At 35.1% G+C, this 21,130-nt stretch overlaps 1 protein-coding gene and 1 long non-coding RNA gene across 4 annotated transcripts in view; one reads left to right on the forward strand and one right to left on the reverse strand.

The window, feature by feature from the left end:
- Positions 1–3,273: 3,273 nt before the first annotated feature.
- Positions 3,274–21,130, reverse strand: part of LOC149616056 (uncharacterized) — a 204,769-nt gene continuing 186,912 nt past the window's right edge. The window contains exon 5 of the long non-coding RNA XR_016375918.1: positions 3,274–3,382. This is a non-coding gene — a long non-coding RNA (uncharacterized LOC149616056). The remainder of the gene's footprint in view (positions 3,383–21,130) is intronic.
- Positions 8,278–21,130, forward strand: part of FMRFa (FMRFamide related propeptide) — a 59,055-nt gene continuing 46,202 nt past the window's right edge. For all 3 annotated transcript variants that reach the window (XM_089856718.1, XM_089856720.1, XM_089856719.1), the window contains exon 1: positions 8,278–8,399. The gene's annotated coding sequence lies outside the window, so the exon portion shown is untranslated. The remainder of the gene's footprint in view (positions 8,400–21,130) is intronic.

Consider the following 21,130-nt stretch of genomic DNA (forward strand, 5'->3'; position numbering starts at 1 on the left):
ATTTCTGTGGTTAATGGTTAATCTACTTCCGGTGAAAGTAAAAACATGGAACTGTGTTAAAATTCGCCGATGCAAGCTTAAATTTTCCTTCTTTATAAGTTTGGTTTTAGAACGTTTTATATTATAAAAATTTATAAAACTACTTAAGTCATATTGACATAAGTTGCCTTTCCAGATAAGTTTTAAATGCATGTTAAAAGCACTATCTTGTTTACACCTTTACTAATAACATAGTTAGTGCAAATATGAGGATATATTGCGTGATTGTTGAAAATTTTGGGTTAAAAAATATGCGTTTGCAGTCAAAAACTTATTCAAGATATCGTAAGCACCAGTAAGCAAGTATAAGAACTTAGAAGTAGACTCAAAAGGTGGAAGGTAACAAAAACGGCACAACGTGGTATCTCTCTCACGCGCACCTCCCTCGGCGCACAGCCGAGAATCCTAACGTCACGTGATCCGTTAAGATCATACGTGCTCACTGATTACACAGTTTCCATGATTTCTTTCTTCTGAAGAAAATTACTATCGCCACCCTTAAATTGAAATTGAAGACGTTTTTAGAAAAATTAAGATCGTTCTTAGAATAATTTTATGAGGTAATTTCATTCTTCAGTACCTGTTCAAAAACTAGCCTATGATAGTACAAAAAACGCATGCGCCCAAACAAACCCCCAGTCTTTCAGAAAGTCAAAGGAAAACCATCGTCAGTATTCAATTGCAAAGGCGGATTTTATCACCGCATTTTCAAAGTATCTTGTTTATTTTTCCCAAAATGAAGGGAATTAAACGTCAACAATAAAACGAAATTTGAAACATTACCCTTGAGACACTGTACCTCATCGGGTCGAAAACCTTTCCGGGAATTTGAGCTTTAAGAATTTAATGAACTTCATCATGGCTTGGAGCAATTAACGAAAGACGTATAATGTGACTAATTGATATTTAAAAGATATTAAAAGAGTTAAAATAAATTATGTTAGAGATAGATGGCTTAAATTTAATTATGCTTACATATTAAATTTCAAGTCAATCGCTAGAAAAAATGCTTATAATAAACCGTAAACGTACAGGTTCGTTATCTACCAGTTTTTAACAAAACCTATTGCTTCCTCTACAAAATATAGGTACTAGCAGAAGCCGATTAGGCTTTACACATGAAGTACGTAACATGTGCCTGGGGGAGCTACACGATATTCTCTAAGCTCCTAGGAAAGAACCTCCCCTTACGCGGAGGGAAATAGTTCAGTAACGCGGCTCTTTCGGATCCATCCGATCCTTCCGCCTTAAGAACCGATTTACCAGGTACATAAATTGGGGAACTACTAAAAAGACTGAGTAGGGTGTCTAAAATATTCTTTAGATAAAACTATTCACAATACCAAAGATTATTTGGGAGTAAGGCCTTAAAATGTTATCAATCTGGGTAGCTTTTGCTTGGACTATTTAAGACGCCATGCATCTGTTTTTTACGATGAATGTTTTCTGTTCTCGCGGTTACGGCGAGCTCAGCCGCCGGCGGCTCGGGAATCGGGATACCGGCACCATACCGCTGTTACCTAGACAAGGCCTAGTGTAGTTTTAGAGTCTATTATTATTCGCATAGCTATTTTTCTGTTGAAATTAGGGAACTAGTATAAATATTGAGTAGAGTGTCTGAAATATTCTTTAGTTAAAACTATTCCCAATACGAAAGATTATTTGGGAGTAAAGCACGAAAATCTTTTAATCTGGGTAGCTTTTGCTTGGACTATTTAAGACGCCGTGTATCTGTTTTTTAACGAGGTATTTTTCTGTTCTCGCCGTTACGGCAAGCCCGGCCGCCGGCGGCTCGAGATGCGCCGCTCGGCCTCAGCCGCTGATATCTAGCCAAGGCTTAGTGTAGTTTTCGTGTCTAATTTTATTCGCAGATCTATTTTTCTGTTGAAATTTAATGAAAATCTTATAATATTTAGTTGAAGACTTATTAAATGTCTCGAAAAATTTCGAAACTTTAGCTTTAAAACGTTAAATATTTTATAACGACTACCGAAATTCGCCTTCCGGGCTTCCCGGTTATGTCGACGGCGAGGTCGAGTCGAGTTCCCATTCAAGAAAATAGTAATAGCCGTCGCCGATTGGTCTGGCATTAAAGAGGTTATCTATGATTAGGGGGCTCATGATTGGTTAAAAGCTTTTTTGTTCGTCTGCTTAGTTTTTACTTCGGGAATATCATGAAATCCATGGCCAAAGCTATGGAAAAATGGGACTTACGTACTTTATGTGTGAAGCATAATCCGCTTTTGGTACTAGAAATATAAGGCCTTTATTGACTCTACAGAGCCCTTTAATGAATTTTCCGCTAGATGGCATTGTTTGGTCTAGAAATTTGATCACGTGAGAGATCTCAGTCACACACTCTATCTGAAGAGCGCAGTGACATTCAGCGGGTAAATTTCGCACACTTTTTTCACCATATGGGAATTTATATGTATTTTTCACATGACAGTGACAGATGAACAGAATTTAACAAGCGCATTAAGTCTTTAGTTTTTAATGCCTTAAAGCATAAGTTTATAGGATATGTTCCATAAGTATGACACAAGCTATATTTCGTAATGCTAGAGACGCACTGAGAGCCAGTTCAAGCGAGAACGACGCGAAAAATTGACTACACTCGGCTAATTTTGCAGTCCATCTTCCTATTTAGTCTGTACTAAGCCTTTGACAGCGTATTACCAGGCGCCGCTTTCCCTCGAATCTATGACCTACGTCACAAGCTCTCAGTAACCAGTGACAAACTTATGGAACATATCTTATGAAATGAGCTAAGCCTTAGCACGAGCACATTTCGAAAAATTATGCTTAAAGTGGTGAGAGACTAAAATTTTATTTTCACTGTTTCATTTGAGTTTAGCAGATAGATGGCGCCTAATAATATACTTTTCATACACTCTTGTTGCTATATATACTTTTAAAACATTTAAAAGCTTTCAATATCTACTATGCAGTAAAGGGGGATTATAAGTGCTAATTGATTTTCATTTTAGCCGCTAGATGGCTCGTCAGATTATATTCACTTAGATTTAATATGCTCTTGTTGCTAAAGGGTACTTTTAAAACATTTAAAATCCTTCTTTCTCCATTTGGATTTCGAGTTCTAAGGCTGTTTTGAATTCTTGATTGGAATTCCGCGATTTTATAGACGTTTCATTTGCTTTAATTTTAGCAAATGTTTTGCAAACTAAATATTAATCTCAAAAAGAGACATTTTCCCGCAAGGCGCTATAATAAGGTTAAAATCTTACTTGAAGTCGTCAGCAGATCCTGGAATTACACGGAGATTAAATTATCTACATTTGAAGGTACGTTAAATCTTAGTCGAGACTCGTTTAATCTTCCTCTGAAATTAAACAAAATAAAGTACGATCCTTTTAGTTTCGTTTCGGGTTAAATGGCAACTTTTAACATTTCAATTTAAGCTAAAATGAAATAAACTTTAAAGATTAATGGTATGCCGAATTTAGAAGGTTGGCAAATTAAGAAAAATGAATATCATTAGTTTAAGATTAACAGCTACGTTTAAGGTTTTATTTCTGTTATCGTTTAGATAACAAATGGAGTGAACTAATTTCTGAGGATTTAGTACCAACAGGGATAGATTTAATTTTTGAAGTAGGAATGGAGAACAGAGTAATCTGGGCATGCGTCAAAGTCCCGGACCCCCTTCGTCGTGACGGAGGGGTATGAATGAAGAGGCGGGTCATAGCGACAGAGGTAAAAAGGAATTACGCATTTTTCGCCGTACCCGTCAGCAACGTCATCAAAAAGTAGTTTAAGTGAGCCAATAAGATAATTTAAAAACTTTTCGTTACGTGTTGGAGGGAGGGGCTATGGGTCGGGCTGAAGTGATACTAACCGTTCTCCATTCCTACTTCTAAAATTAAATCTATCCCTGGTACGAAACAGTTATAGAATTCACCCTAGCACGGTGCGATGCCCATCTGAAATTTGAAGAGCAGGAGAGCAAACCAAAATGGCTCCCTCGCCTGGGAAGAATCATGTTACATAACTGAATTATTAAGAGGATACAGAATGTCATCCTTCTTCTATTATCTCCTTCTGATATGTATCAATCCATTGCCAATCCCAACAATATGAAGTCAACAGGTAATTAATCGTGCGATTATGCAACATTTGATAATGGTGTAAGTTCTTTTCAGTTTCCATTGCGCATATGATTAATAGTAATATAAAGTCAGCTAAACAAAATTTCAATTTCTTTCGTCAATCAAACTTTAAAGATGTATTTCTAAAAGAGAAATAAGTTCATTTAATCTTAATTTATAGCATCTTTAAGAATTTGTGCAACTCTTTGCGAAAATGAGTAATTAAATGTGCTTCTAATACCTTTTTAAATTAACTAAAGGTCAAAGTTTACTGACAAACTGAAAGAATTCGATATAATTCAAAATTATAAAAATAAATTAGAAATATAAATTCCAATTATTAAAATAGTTATCTTTAGTCTCATTGAAGAATTTCGATTTTTAATACTTTTATATTTATTTTAATACTTCAAAGGAATTGTTTCTCTTTCGAATTGGCAAAGATAATTGCGTGTATCATCATTAATACACTAGGGCAAGTGCATTTACCAAGTAAATCAATAGTGACGGAGAAAAAGATAGTAAATTGCGAGGAAAACACACTCTGCGTCGTATCATAACCCTATAATGCTCTTCATAAGAATGGGTCGATAGTAACAACGTTTTCCATGCGAGACAAAAGTTTATGAAAGTATATGGCGCCATCTTCGTTAAAGGTTTCTTATCAAAACGGGAACAGCAAAAATCCACGGCCTACTGTGCGTTCCGTAATTGGTGTAGATGGATTACATGTAGAGATGGAGATCACAGTAGTCGATGAATTCAGTTTCAAACGAATCCACCACCAGGTTACACCCCTTTAACCTAATATAGTTGATAACTAATTCGCAGGCTTAGCAAATGTTTTTTCGAACCATACTTACGGGGAGTATCATAGGGTTATTGTTGAAAACATTGGCAATGCCAAAGTTTTCCAGAGACAATTATAATTAAAAGGTCGGAGTGGCCCTGGCTCGAATTTGGATACAGACCATAAGGCTAATGTAATATGTTTCCTCAATGTACTTAAGGGACTACATAGTATTCTGATTTCTAGTCGCTTGAAAGCTTCATTCTATTTCTATAGATCCTTTCACGAATTGAGAAACACTGCAGCTGCCGAATAGAAGGTTTAAAACGACTGTATAGAAGGCATAGGCGAATTGGTAAAAATTATTTGAAATTCGTAGCAGCAGGTAGCAGGCACCACGTGATGCTAATTTACACAGACTCCAAATGAAGTGGGACTGAACACATAGTCCTTAATTTGTTTTTCGCGAGATTGCAGCAGCAATTCCCTGAAGTGGAACGAACTAAGTTTCTTTGAACCGCGCCTTTCCGTAGTTACGTACCTATGACGTATTTCAAATAATTTTTACCAACCCGCCAATTTTAAGATTCTCCTTTAAGTAAATCGATCATAAAATTACACACTCAATTAAAAAGAAGCGTATTTTGAGAAAATCAACTTTCTAATTGGAAGTTGAAAAATCTTTGGTTACATCTAATAGAAAACTACGAAGTTTTGCCATCACCCTGTTGCTAACGTTACAGCTTGCAATTTATAGGCCTATCGAAGAAACGTCTGTTAAGAGCTACGGATCCCTTTAACCATAAGATGGCGCAGTTAAACATAGAATTTTGTTTTCCACTTTCGAAATATTTCCCTATTTTAAAACAACAAAACTATCTTACTAGGCTAAACAATCGCCTACATACTATTTCAGTTATTATATCAAAACAAGAAGTGATATCTAGTTTACTAGGGAGAAAGTATAAGATGCCTAAGCATTCGCGCGCCTTACTCCCAGTCCCCCTTTCAAAATACAAGGGGGGACGTAAAAGGAGGCCGGACTATTTCGCCTCTCCCCAGTCGGAAAATACGTAATTTTCGTCATTCGCGTCGCCTTGACGTGAGTTTTCAAGAACCAATGAGATGCTGGTTGTAATTTAAAGGCGGCGGGGATTAACTCCGGACACGTCTACGTTTGGACTGGAGATAAAGCTAGAAATGTAGCGAATTTAACCTCCTCCCTAGTAAACTAGATATCGCTTCTTGATCAAAACTTATTTATAGTCTAAATTGAACGCTACTATACTTTTAAAACCATCTAATTTTGGTAGAACTAGAACATATCTAAAAATCATACATCCCTCAGTGAACTAGTTATTTTTGTAAGATAGTAAAGACATCTAACGGTGAACTCCTAAAGTGTGTACTCTAAAACTTGATTTAAATTAGAGCTTGTTTCCAGAGGAGAATAAGATAAAACTGCACAGGAATATCTCGCCATCTACACGCTTAATTACAAAGTAAAACGCAATTTGTCAATGTATCTATAACTTTGGGGAGAAAACAAATTTGAAATGGCATCTAAGCAGTCTAACTGGCACTTCCTATATTAAAGCCAAAGGTTGCAAGATGGGTTGGAGTCGTTGGACACTAAACATCATTTGAGGAAGCGATCACGCTACTGTTAGGGGACTTCTAATGATTTGCCTGAAAGATCTGCATGGTGTAGAAGGAACGCAGAAGTGAATTAACATTTAGTCTTTGTTGAGATTCTAAAATCTGTATATTTACACAATAGAGTCCATGTAAGAAACTTCTTAACATAATTTGTACAGTTTGAATAAATTTATTTCTAACAGCACTTAATAATATTGTATGAATCAATAATGGCTCTGCGAAAGGAGAATAAACATTGTTTTAAATAAACATTATTAGCTAAGGCTTCCAGACATAATAATGCACCTTTATAATAAATAGACATACAGTACTATTAGGTATGGTTTATGGCGTGGACTCATTGCGAATATGTAGCTTTTAAATGGTCAAAAGATCCCGTAAGTTTTGTTTATAGGCTTATTTCAAACTAAAAAATCGAATAAGGTATACTTAATGCAGTTCGTATTGATGGAAACGTTGTTAAGTATTAGGTAAGGAAATTGTTTACTATTCTGGCTGCCATTTTTTAAAATTAAGGCGGATTGGAAAAACCTGTCTAAATGAGTACCTAATACCTAACAGTAATATCCTTGAACATTTTAATCTTTCTACGTTAGGCTGTTTAGGCTGGGCTTTGATTATTAATTGGAATACAGTTTTAGCACTACAATCAAATAAGTATCAATTTATTCTCCTTATTTCTCTCGCTTTAAAACAATTGCCAATTGCAACAGAGTTGAAGAGTGTACGAAAACGCACGCAGCACCTTAAACGCTATGCATTTGCACCTCTTGCGTTTTCTATTAACCACTTTAGAACGCAAGAGGTCTGCTGAAGAGAGAGCCTTAGGAGCTCTCGTAAAACAGAAACCTGAAAACAGCTAAATTTCTCCGCAACGTTATCAGCGTATTTAAAGTACAAATTTCTAAAACAGCCTTTGCGTGTTAAACATAATTTTAAAATAATATGTGTTTTTCCTAGCGCCATCCAAATTTGAAATACCTTATGGTTAGAACTATAATCGTGAAAATTTACATTATATCACTCAGACACGAAAAAAAATGCATTCTTAATTATCAGTAGACAAAACTATGGGTGACAACAGATATATTCAAATACCGTATTGACAACACGGTATTAGTTACAACTCTCGCCTCCTCCGCTGTTTTTCATCCGTTCAAAGGTCATATGAACAACGTCCCAGAATCGTCAGAAAAAACTACGTAACTCCAAAACTCTCAGAGCAAGAAAAAAAAATCGACCAATCAGACGAAACGTACGGGGGCGAATATGGGTGGTCACCGGCAATTTTCAACCAACTATTAACCAATCAGATGGCAGGCTTACGTACCAAAGGGGATAAAGCGGATGAAATGTGTGCGTTTCACGCGTTCTGGAACCATTCCTTTTTTTCTTTTAAAAGCCAGATCGTGCGTGCGTCTGTCATAGAGTAAGTATATCCTCCACTCGGTCTACAGGTTCCTCTTTGTAAAAAGCACTATCGACTTGGCGGACTCTGGCAAATTACCGCGAGACTCCGAACCGTTGGGACGCAAAACGCTACCGTCTCTAACGTCTCTATCTGACTGAAAACCCCATACTACGAGACAAAGATCTTTAACCACTCGAGCTTTGCTTCATTTTAATTTAAGATAAGATAAGGTTTTGTTTTGTAAACTAAACTTTTAAAAGTTACGGACGGTTAAGTAAAAAAAAATTAAAACGCCTTCAAGGCATGATTTAAAATCCAAGAGGGACAAGAAGAGCGTATATACAATCAACAAGTGATTTATATTGCACTCCTGACCACGCTTTTCAAAGAAGTAAGTAAGGGCATGTTATGTTTGAATGGTTGTAGATATTATTTTAATTATTACTGTTCATATTAAAATTTTAAGTCTTTACTATGTAAATTTTGGTTTTAAGTTTGTGTTACGTATAAATGTAAGCACTTTCAACTGAAAGTGGTTAGTTGACACTGAAAAATGTTCACTAGTTAAATTACAACATATAGCTGGTTTAGAAGTAAAAGTTCAGGGGATATAGGAACAAAAACTCATCTTAGAAATGCAAATGTAAATTTTGTTTAATTTTGTGTAGCGTATAAATGTAAGCACTTTCATCAAAAAGTGGTTAGTTGTCACTCAAAATTTTCACTAGTTTAATTAAGACATACCTGGTTGGTTTAGAGGTAAAAGTTCAGGGAAATATAGGAAGAAAAACTCATCTTAGAAATGCAAATGTAAATTTTGTGTAACGTATAAATGTAAGCATTTTCATCAAAAAGTGGTTAGTTGTCAAACAAAATTTTTACTAGTTTAATTATGACATAACTGGTTTAGAGGTAAAAGTTCAGGGAAATATAGGGACAAAAACTCAACTTAGAAATGCAGAGAAAAATCATAATTATTTCTTAAACAAAGGGAAGTTGTTATTAATGATATGTTACTCTAAGATAAATGACTTCAATTTAAAATAATCCACATTGATTTCTTCAAGAAATTCCAATATATATTAAAGTAAAAAAAATAGGGTAGGTTTTTTGGACATAATAGCTGAAAACTTTAAAAATATAAGAACTTTTAAATTATAAAGCAAGAAGTCAGAAATTATTTTAAGGAAACATATGCTGTATTTTAAAAGTGAGAAGAAAGTGCATCACATGTCTTAAAAGTAGCAATAGAAATTTTCCACGTAATAGCGCAAAAACTTCCAAATTAACTGACGAAAAGGTCCAACAGGGATAAGAAATATCCATTATGTTAACCCAAGTTGTAGTCTAACTGCACGCAAAATTTCATCGAAATCCATTTAGCCCTTAAACAGGGATTGAGTTTACAAAACATAAAAACTTTTTCACATTTAATAATATTCAATAGGATCCATATGCCTTATTTACTTTCAAAGTTCAATTTGAAGCAAAATAATTGTAAAGCTAGATTACTTGTCCAGAAAACCCAGCTTGAACTAAATTTTGTTAATGTCACTGTGTGGGTTGCAAACAGAAGCAGTAGGATCGAAGTTTCAATCACGGAAATTCGAAAATAATATAAAATGAAATGGAAAAGATCAGCGCGTTTTATAAAGGTTAAGTAGGATGCCAGGAAAATCGTATTCACAATAAACACAATAAACACAATTTCATTTACATCAGGTATTATCCTAAATTTCCATGGAATAAATTTTCAATGACTGTATTTTTCTGTAGGGAATATTTTAAGTTAGATTTTTTTATGGAAAAAAATGCAGTAAATAAGAATTAGAATGCGGAAGGATATTTTTAATTAAAATTAATTTAACTCTAATATTTTAAATATGAGTGGAGTTACCAGTAATTAACCTACTTTTCGGTTTGGGTACCCTTTCAGATTATTCAGATTATGTTAAAATGTCAAAACTCTTCACAATATTCTTAGAACGCCGCGTTAACACTTAACTGTCAACACGGAAATATATTTCTATTCAAAATTAATTTAACTCTAATATTTTAAAAATGAGCGGAGTTACCAGTATCTGCCTAATCTACCCTACGGTTTGGGCACTACTTCATATTATTCGTAATATGTTAAAATGTCAAAGCTAGCTCTTTCCATAATGTTCTTAGAACGCCGCGTTAACACTTAACAGGCGTCGTTACCCAAAAGTAAACCTGAAAAGGTTATTTAGACCATTCGACGTAACTAAAATTACAGTATTCATGATTAAAAACTTTAATTCTTTCTTAATGTTCAAAGAAATAGAATTGCTTGTCTATGTTGAAATAGGCAATTATTATATTCTTTAAAATAATAGCATTAAAGTTAAGCTAATGGTTATATCTCTTTCAAAAACCTTTAACTTTTAACTTGAAAGAAACTTTTATTTCGATGCACACACACGCTTAAGCCGAATTCATTAAAGACACCTTTCATCATATTTAAACATTATAATTGCATTTTATTATAAAATATCTCTGTGTTTAAGAGGAAAATGCAACGTTACCCTTTAACCTTTCCAATACGGTTGAAAATTGTTTCAAAGGGTTAACGCGGCAAAAGTAGATTCAAGGTAGAATACAGTGTGAGAGAGGGAATGGTTAAAAGGTGAATTAAAATGAGTTCGAAAAAGTATACTTTTCTAAACCTTAATTTAGCTTAATTGCTAAGCTACCCAGGTCTGGAAAGCGGTTAGACTTAAATGTATATGAAGTTAATTTAATAAACACTTGACTTTGGGTGGGTCCATCCATAATCTTCGTTATCTTATTTTTAGAAACCATTTTTAGATAACTTTTAGGTTCACAAAAACTATGATTATAAAGGGGTCATTCATAAAGATAAAACTATGTTCATCGTCCCAATCTAGTGTTAGAAATTAATTATAACCATGCAGTTTGGTAAATCAACTTCGGAAACTAACCAATTGTGCATTAGGTACAAAACAAGCAAATTTACTGAAATATACAGAATGTTTCTGACAAGCCAACCATAAATTAAGGGGGATGTTCTTTGGTGCGATTTGGAGTCAAAAATGTAACTTCTATCTCCATTTTGCCGTCCGGGTCACTGTTTTAGAGTTATGATTTGAGTGTTTTAGGGATGACCCCTTAATTAAATTAGAAATCATTGTCCAAATAAGTTTCTTAATTAAAATTAAGGGGTGATCCGTAAAATACTTTGACCTATCTTAACTGGAAAACAGTGTCCCTTGTGCCAAACAAAAGGGAGATAGAAGTATAGAACATTTTTGACTGAAAATTAATTTCCCAAAGAACAGTTAACATCCCCTTAATTTATGGCATACTTATCTGAAACACCATGTATGTAGGATACTATCAAGAGTAAACAAATAGAATGAGAAACTCTCCTACGAGAGCTAGACACAGAACTAGGAAGTATCGAACATCCCTTCTCCTGAATCTTAATTCCCTAGTTTCGATTTATTTTCCATTGAAAATGTGTAAGCAATTTTTCTCTGCCACTGAAGGATGCGGGTTATAAAGAGCATCTACTTCTGCACTCTAATAATAACAACAACAATTGAAACTGTTCCAATAGCCAATAATAGCTTTCCATACTATTTTGGTGCACTGCGTAAATAAAAACCAAACCATATTCAACCAAAGTACTATTCTATATACAGAAAGCAAACTTGGCCGACCGTAAAAAGGAGCCTTTATACAAAAAGAATCAAAAACTCCGAACTGTCAAATATTCAAAAGGCTTACAAAGAATTTAACATTTTAGTCTGATGCTACTCCAAGCTTTCTTATAAAAATATCTCTAATGTTTGTTCAATTCTATCAGGTTTTTGGTAAATACTGCAACTTATATTGTCAAAGTATACAGTATAAATGTCGAGTGGATTATTTTTCATTAAAGAATACAGAATAGCGTTTAATATTTAGATCATCATTGGGATTGGGAGTCAGTAATTTCTTTGTCTGTCGTTTAACGGTAATTTATTAAATAGCGCGATAAATTACCAATTTTCAAATACCTCATTTTGCTGTTGTAAAACACCGCTGTAAATTAACCGTAAATTACCAAAAAATCTAAAAACCAAAATTTTATGAATAATCTTTAAAGTTGTGTTCCAATTCTGGACAATTACTCGTTAAATTACCAGACAAAAACTTGCTGAGGTTAATGGTAATAGTTAGTATATGGCGTTGTCTGTTAGATGTGGCAAAAGGGCTAGACACAACCTCTCTATGCATTGAAATCGTGACCCATCGAAATATAGCTCACTTGGTGTTAGCGACACGCAATAAAGCTAGATTGTTATCATTCATTTCGTGATAAATTACCATACAATTACCAGGTAAATCACCTGTTCTTTTAGATAAGACATCCCTAACCAAAATTAAATAATAAAATAAATTGCAGAACTACCTGGATTCACCGCTATACTCTCATCGAAAATGAAGATTTATTTACTTGATCAGTTTCATTGCACTTAGAGGGTACCGTGATAATAAGCAATCAAAGACATTCCAATAAGAATAGAGTGCAACAAAATAGGTCTAATATCTATGTAATGCACGTACAATAGCAGAACCCAAATTCTTTCCTAGATCTAGTTCTTCTTTTATCTAAAAGCCACAAAATTGCTCTTTTGGAAAAAAATTATTTCTGAAATGGCTCATACATATTCAACTATGAAACAGAAGCCTTTTGTTCTTCACCACTGTATCCACTAACTAGGCTACATGACACAGAACACAAATTCGCTTCACACAATTGTATAAAACGAGCTAAAATTACAAAATATAAAACAATAATTGCTTAACAAAAAGTTTAATTTATATGCTGAAGCTTTCTGTTATCTAATAATACCTATTTTATATAGGCCTAGTTAAATTTTAATTAATATTTTGAGGTCGCACAATCACTTTAACAGACAATTCAAGGCATTTGCAACAAACATCCGTCCAATCTGATAATTATTGTTATCTGATAAACCTACATATTTCCCCAATACGATTTCCGTTACTGGAGGGGGGGGGGCAATCTATATCAAATATAGTAATTAGCATAACCAATTAGCCTAACCATATAATCAATAAATTCCCCCTCTATGGCGCTATATGCTATACTTAAAGAGATAGTAGCTTATACACCGATCATTTAATTTTGGATTCAAACTTTTTACGAATTGAATATATGGAAAATTTCGGAATTTAGAAGTTATAAATTTAAGGCTGATATGTCTTAGCTGATAAGTTGACTTTAAACGCTATTACTATCATTTAAATCAGATCAATTCAAGCATAAGAAAATTAATTTTAGCACCTTTTAAAATCCGTAATCATTAACGCTGATAAAATCTTTCCATAAATCTTTTTTCCTAAACAATAAAACTTCACTAAAAGAGAAGCTATTTTCACCTCAAAACAATGCATGTACCCAGCGTAATCTTTCAGTGCACTCTCATACTGAAACGAAACATACGCATAACTTTTTTCTTTTTAATAGCGAAAACGCAGTATCTCGTAACTTTACACATTATAAAGATAAGTAGTTTTGCCTCCAAAATCGATTAAGCATTTTACGCAAAAAATTAACGTTAGGAAAAACCAAGTGAACCATACCGGTAATTAATGATCGAATATGCATAAGACAGCAGGACGGATTATATACTTAGTTCAATTGGTGAAATACACCACAGGTAAACGTATGGCTCATTAATACATTATGTTAAGTCCCCTAGAGAAAAGTAGATCATGAAAGGAATTTTTTTTGGTCATGTATCCGCGACATTAACCGTGGAATTTTTATAACTTCGTTTCATTTCGAGAATACTGTATGTGGATACCAAGGCTTAAGGTAAAACAAAGGTTTATTAAAGGACTAATCTCACAACGAAAATAGTTATAACGATATCAATTATAACAAAATCGTCTCACACCACAAATTGAAAATTTGCAAAGTTTTTTTTTAAATATTTTCAAAAAATAATAAAAAGGTATATAGAAAGAGCCGACTTACAGGGTGAATGGGGACCATGTTATTTCTACGAGCCCCTGTAAAAATGTTTATCACGTTATACTCTTCTGCTCAGGGAAAAGCTAACCACCAGGGGCAAAATATATTTTTGGAAGGTCCTCGAAATAACATGGAAAACACATATTTACCTCTCCGAGTGACGATGACGTCACGGAGAGGTATTATCCACTGGTAGTGTCTCTAAGTGTGTCTGTCTGTCTGACTGTGTGCGTATGCCACCGCGTTCGCCGTTGGCAAATTGGAGCAAACGTGATCTACTCCATTATCATCGTTAGGGTTAAGATGTACGCGGCGATTGGCTAGGGTTACGAGAAACGTGTAGCCTCCCAATAACAGGGCTTCCACCAACGGTTCACGCAATTGCGAGTTTCTTATCATTAATAATGAACCAATCGCCTTACATATCCTAAATATCCAAAAATTCTTAAACAGACATACGCTTGAATTCAAACGTCAACAATAGCTATGTTTAAAATGATTTTAGGAATAAAGTTTCATAAAACGATTTAACAATAATTAAGCTAAATTAATGACGATTAAAATAATTAATATCAATAATATTTATTTAGATATTTAAGAAAAACCTCTTAATTGCGTCTGGAACTCGGAGAGGTGTTAATTTTGGTTTCCTAACTTGTTCTATTTATATTTAGGCCCAATTAAGTCTTGCTAACAGTTGTAATTCATTTTACTACTAGGCCTACTAATAACTCTCTTGAAGCTTTTCCTTTATCAGAAAGGGAGGGAATGCCTATTTATTAAGTTCCAGTCTCCTCATGAGATAATACACCAGTGTCTCTTTTTTATATGTAAGTAAACCAATCTCCAGACAATCTAAATTATTCTTTGGCCAGTAATTAGTCTTGGAATTTGTTTAATCTAAAAATGTTTAGCTGGCATGGCACAGATGCTGTCAACGAAAGCAAATTGAGATATTAATCTTACACTCTGCATGCCGAGTCTCGAAACTATAAACATATTGTCAGCCATTTTTGAAAAAGTGCCTATTTTTCCAAAGGGGTTTTTCTGTCTGGGTCTGAAAAATTTGGGTCATATCGCTTGATAGAACGATTTGCCTTTTTCCCCAACGTTGCCATTTTAAACTTCAGAAACTGATGGAAATTTTGTGATAAATGCCTGAAACTTTAAAGAATAGTCGGTAGCTAATGCTAACGCAAAGGGGAAAATTCAATGTTAGATTTATTGGGACTAACCATGTATAATAACTGGGTACTATCAGGGATAAATTTAATTTTAGAAGTAGGAATGGAGAACAGAGTAATGTGGGCGCGCGTCAAAGTCCCTGACCCCCTTCCACGGGACGGAGGGGTATGAAAGAAGAGGCGGGTCATACCGACAGAGGTAAAAAGGAATTATGTATATTTCGCCGTCCCCGTCAGCAACGTCATCAAAACGTAGTTTAAGTAAGCCAATAAGATAATTCAAACTTTTCATTACGTGTTGGAGGGAGACACTCTATACTTGGCTGAAGTAAATACTAACCGTTCTCCATACCTACTTCTTAAATTAAATATATCCCTGGTACTATAAACTTCCGCATAAGGGTCTCAATGCGCATGAGCAAAGTGACGTTTAGACTTTATATTGTGTCCCAATATTTAAATTGGCCGTTTAAATGATGACAGAAATCCATAAGCTAATAGAAATCTTTCTGTTACCATATCTATATTAATATCTATGCGGGTTTTGTGGGCGGGACTTAGGTGCTCTCCGTCACGCATCAAAATTCTGACGTATTTCTAATTGCGATTTCATTGATTGATAGTCTGCTTATATTCCTAGCGCATGGGTAATGAAGTTGCCAGCCTGTATTTATGACTGTGACGTAGCAATTAACGCGAGGTTAGGAACTGAGCTGGCGCAAGGTTCAGTTGGGCAGAGAGAAATTTTTCGTGAAGTAAAAATTTATATAAGTCCAGTTCCTCCCTCAGAGCCTACCTAGATGCCTACACAGTAACAAATTAATCATTACCTAATGAATTATTGATATCATATGATTAGGGAATTGATCGGAGATTAGGAATAACAGACCATTATTATATGCATATTATAATATATAATCAATTGTAATCGATTACAGCTTAAGTATTAGCCCTATATCAGTATGGAGATTGACTGAAGTCTTTAGATTTTAGCTTTTTTAAGAAAATTCTTCCCTTCAAAAAGTTGCATCGTCTGAAAGAGCCTTAAGACCATGGCCAATAGAATACGAGAAGGACAAATCTTGAAAATTCTATTAAGAGTCGGACCAATCCCATATCGTCATAGTAAAGACGGAAGTTTTGAATTATAGATTGACGCGCTTGAATACCGTCTCATTCCAAATTACGTTTCATAAAATATTGAGGTTGAATTGACTATCTCGATGAGAGCCATTCATACGTGTCGAAAGTTCAAAGTTCAAATACCTTAAGGTAGCAACCTTCAGTTTCCCCTTTGCCCCACTACATCTTGATGATCGGGTCTCTGAAGTGTAATCCTCTACAATCTTAACGAGCACTGCTTAAACCAGCAAGTTGTACAACTATTCGAAAAGTGTTAAGAGTCCCAGAGGCCATAGGATTAGCAGGGTTAAGCTAGATGCGATACAGCTGGTTTCCAAGCAAGAAAAAGTTTAAGTACGAATTATGTGGGCTGTATAGTGTAAGGTACAAAAAATATTGAAATTTGTTCTTTCTTTGCGCTAGCTTTGACCGCAAATTTAAATCGTCTTAAAGTATCCAAGGATTTAAATAACTTTTGGATATCATTTTAATTAGCTAAGATATCCGATTGTGCCTGGAAGTTGAATATCTGCATGATGTTGTCTTGAAGGAGATAGGGATGGAGCAGAAACCTTAATAGAAAAAACGTTACAGTCTGTACCCCCACCAGTGGCAACGAAGTCCCCCAGTATTCTCAGCGTTTCGGTACGGTCGTGGGGTACGGAAACGTCAACGATTCCCCCTGTGTCTTAAAAACGAACCTAGTACTCATACAAATACAATTTCGCTATGCGGCAGCACTTAACAATCGCCTACCAAATTAAGGGCATGGGCCAAGAATAGTAAGAGGACTAGGCAGTCCCAAGCTTCTACGCGCAAACGATTTCGTCTTTCTAAAAAAACAGCCTTCCCGTATTTGGGGGGATAAAAATAGGGGAGAAACCGGAATTGGGGTCAAGCATTTCCGGCTACGGCCAACTTTGCGCGATCTCGTTTGGCCGTATTTCGGAGTATTGCCCTTTAAAAATGGCGGTTTTCCGAATTTATCTTGTTGAAACCCAAACCTTACCTTAGGCCAAGAATAGTTAAACCTTACGGCAAAGGATAAAGTTAAGTATTTTAATTTTTCAAGATGATTAAAAATAAGCTCTGCGCTTCACCTAACTGTAGTAGTTTTAGTCGCTACTTTCATAAACCGTACATAAAAACCAAGCCTTTGCTATGCAAACTAGGCCTTGCCACACTCACGCATGCGCTGAATTTGGAATTATATTTTCCGGATTTTTGAGCCACGTGATTTGACCCCAAAGAGTGACGAAGTTCCGGTTTCCGATAAATTGAGCCGATAGATCGCGCTACTAGTTGCCGTTTTTTCCGTTGGACGCCTTTTCGCGACCCTGCCTAGTCCTCTTACTATTCTTGGCCCATGTTAAGGGTAGGGGCGTGCGCATGATAAAATGGGAGACTTTCATTGTAGCAGATCGCCAGTCATAATGACCCCACCATATACCTCTTTTCTCATTAGATTTTTTTAGAAACTAAACTTTCAAATTAAATAAAACTAAAATGTTACAGGCCTTGAATAAACGTTCTTAAAAACCTTAAAATCAATTAAATAATTTTTAAAACCTACTATTTTTACTGGTATCAACCTTGTAATTTCGTCGAATCCAATAACTAATTGCGACAATTCATAAACAAATAAATTACTAAATGATATACAAGATTATTTTTATTGCTCCAGTTTGGAATTTTGCTTTATGTCAACGTAGCTTCTAGAAATATGACTTTTGATCTATTTCTTAACAGCTCTATGATTAAAGTATAGCTTAAATTCGCAGTTCGGTTTCAGATGCTATCAGTTTACTTATAAATTGACAATTGATTAAGTTAGGTTTCCTCTCTGTATAACTTAATCTAGAGAATTGAGGCAAAATGCCTGGCAAACGCGCAGTTCCAAGAACATGCTACATAAACTCGCAGTAGACAGTTTTAGAGTGAGATTGAAACGAGATAGACAGTCAAATATTAAATTGTTGAGATCGGGCTGGCATAATTGAACCAACGACTCAATCAATAAAGTGAAATTGGAAATTTTGGCGGTTTGCTTTAATTCTGTGCTGTAATACTGATTTCCACTATTTTTAAACATATAGTTTTCAGACTACGAACATTCATACCAATTACACAAGAAGGTCACACTCCCAGGTGGAGTCAAACACTAAACCTCCTAGTGTAAATGGTATGAATCCTCCTAGTCTGAAAACTATGCATATGAAATCGTTAGAGATACTGTTTTTTCTGTGGTTTAGAAACCACAAAAATTGGTGTTTCAAATTGCACTTGAAACAGAGATTTTTGCTAGATAAATTCAACTAGACCAGAAGCTTATAATCCCCCCTGAAGTTCACATAAGAAGCTGAAAAAAACACGTTCCACTATAGCTAAAAAGGGGCGTCGTAATGTTTCTGAGAGCCCGTGAGAGAGAAAATGGACGGGGACATCATTCTGGTTAAAATAAAGATACAAGCAGAGGCTAGCAAATGTTCTTTAAGTTCTAATTTTGATGGTGACGTCAAAAACATTTTAAGTTAATGCTAAGACCATATTTGCTTACTTATCCAACTAGGAAACTCCAAGTTGGCTTTGCAACTTCATCACTTTAGAACTAAAACTCAAGTAGAGTCGAGTCAATATTTCTCGACCGTGGTTATACAAGTTTCTCTATTGTTTCGTTGCAACGACTAACTTCAATAGGGGCAATTGCAACGATGCTACTGGTTTGCATATAAGAGCAGACTTACATTTACTCAATTTCAATATTTCATAACGTGTTAGTCGAGACGTAGTCTAATACGATAGGTTCAAAATTACACGACTGCTATATTTCGTGCACGAAATGGTTCCTATAAAGCTTCATTCCGCTTGATAACCTTAGCATGCAAGCTAGAACGTTTCAGAAGATGACACTTCACAAAATAGGCCTATTTTGATAATACCATAGAAGCCAAGAACAGTCAAAGAAACTTTTATAAGCCAAGTTTGATGATTGGAGGCCGACTTCCAGTAAAAAATGTTCATTCGAACTGAAAACCGAAAAATAAATATGCATTGATCATGCCGAATTCAGAATCCCCGCTGGGATAAAAGTTGGAAGGGTTCTAGCTAATTGAAAGCAGTGCAATTGATAGTTTTCACACATGGAGGATTCATGCCATTTACACCAGGAGGCCGGCCTATCTGGGGGACAAAAACCCGTCTGCTTTTGTCCTCCAGATAGCCCGGCTTCCTGGTGTAAATGGTATGAATCTTCCATGTGTGAAAACTATCTATATGGTTCTAGCAAACTGCAGATACACAAGAGAGAATTTCCTTCAGAAGTTAGCAGTTCGCTAGAAACCTTTTCGCTGAAAGTCGGCCTTCAACACGATCTTATTGACAAATAGCGGCGGCCAGAATAGTAAAAATCTTCTTTGTGAAAAAATATTTAAAGTTTCAACCTATTTTTCTAATAATTAGAACTGTTATATTATCTTTAGGGGGTCAATTTGCCGCCATATTTTAAAACGGACATTTGACCTTCCGTGAACGGGTCTCTTTGCTCAATGATTCAACGTGAATGTTACTAAAAATACCTGTCTCGTTAATTGGGTTCGCTAATTAAACTTAATTGACAGAGTTATTAAACTTCACTACTTATGGATATTTTAAAGTTTATACGTAAGCTTAGGCTTCAGAAAACCTTTAGCCTTTCCATACTTGGTTACTATATGCTATTAATTCAGAACCCTATCTCTTTATATAATAAAGAATATCGCTTCTCACATTTCAATTACGAAATTTAATAGCCTCTTTTTCCCCTAAAACTAAACTTCAATTAATTATAAATATTTCATAGAAACTTTATAAAATATTATCCATACAAGTTGAAAATAATTTTCAACAAAGCCGTAATGGATTCCATAAGAGATCAGTTATTTTTTAATGACGCTCTTGATAAGTTTAATATTTTATTTAATACGTAAAGATAAACTTTTTTATCAGTTATAATAAGAACCCTTATACGATCTGAGAACGTTAAATTCAAAGAAAGAATTGTGCGGTTGTGCCGTGAAATCAAGTTTTCTCTCTTATTAATCCCAGTTCCCTTGTGCATCGCAAGTGTATAACGACCAAATGAAACGTATAAGCTCTTGGAAATCAAAGCAGGTTATTACACGTTCTTTTGACCTATGTGAGTTCTTGTTTTAAACCATAACCTCGGGGACATTTTACCATCTCTGGGCCAGAGAGGAAAATAGTAAGGTAACATCAGGGATAGATTTAATTTTAGAAGTAGGAATTTATTTCAGTCCGACTCATATCCCAGTATATAGCCCCTCCCTCGAACACGTAACGAATATGGTAAATTATCTTTTTGGCTCACTTAAACTACGTTTTGATGACGTTGCTGACGGGGATGGCGAAAAATACGTAATTCCTTTTTACCTCTGTCGCTATGACCCCTGCCTCTTCTTTCACACCCCTCCGTCCCGGGGAAGGGGGTCCAGGACTATGACGCGCGCCCAGATTACGTTGTTCTCCATTAATACTAATACTTCTAAAATTAAATCTATCCCTGGTAACATTAAAGTAGAGCAGTGATTGGTCGACCAAAGGGAAGTAAACATACTCGGCATTTACGGTCAGTACCTCACATTCTGTTGTTGCAATTTGTCTTTGATAATACGCACCACTTAATCATAAAATGCCTAAACCATCCCAAATAAAATCCATATAAAAAGATCCTACGTTTGTTTTTAGATGCTTTTTTTGAATTAAAATACCGGCATTATCAGTTCC

The sequence above is a fragment of the Phalangium opilio genome, unplaced genomic scaffold (assembly GCF_054372755.1).
Source record: "Phalangium opilio isolate 3A_F unplaced genomic scaffold, DU_Popi_V2 ptg000217l_1, whole genome shotgun sequence".
Taxonomy (NCBI): domain Eukaryota; kingdom Metazoa; phylum Arthropoda; class Arachnida; order Opiliones; family Phalangiidae; genus Phalangium; species Phalangium opilio.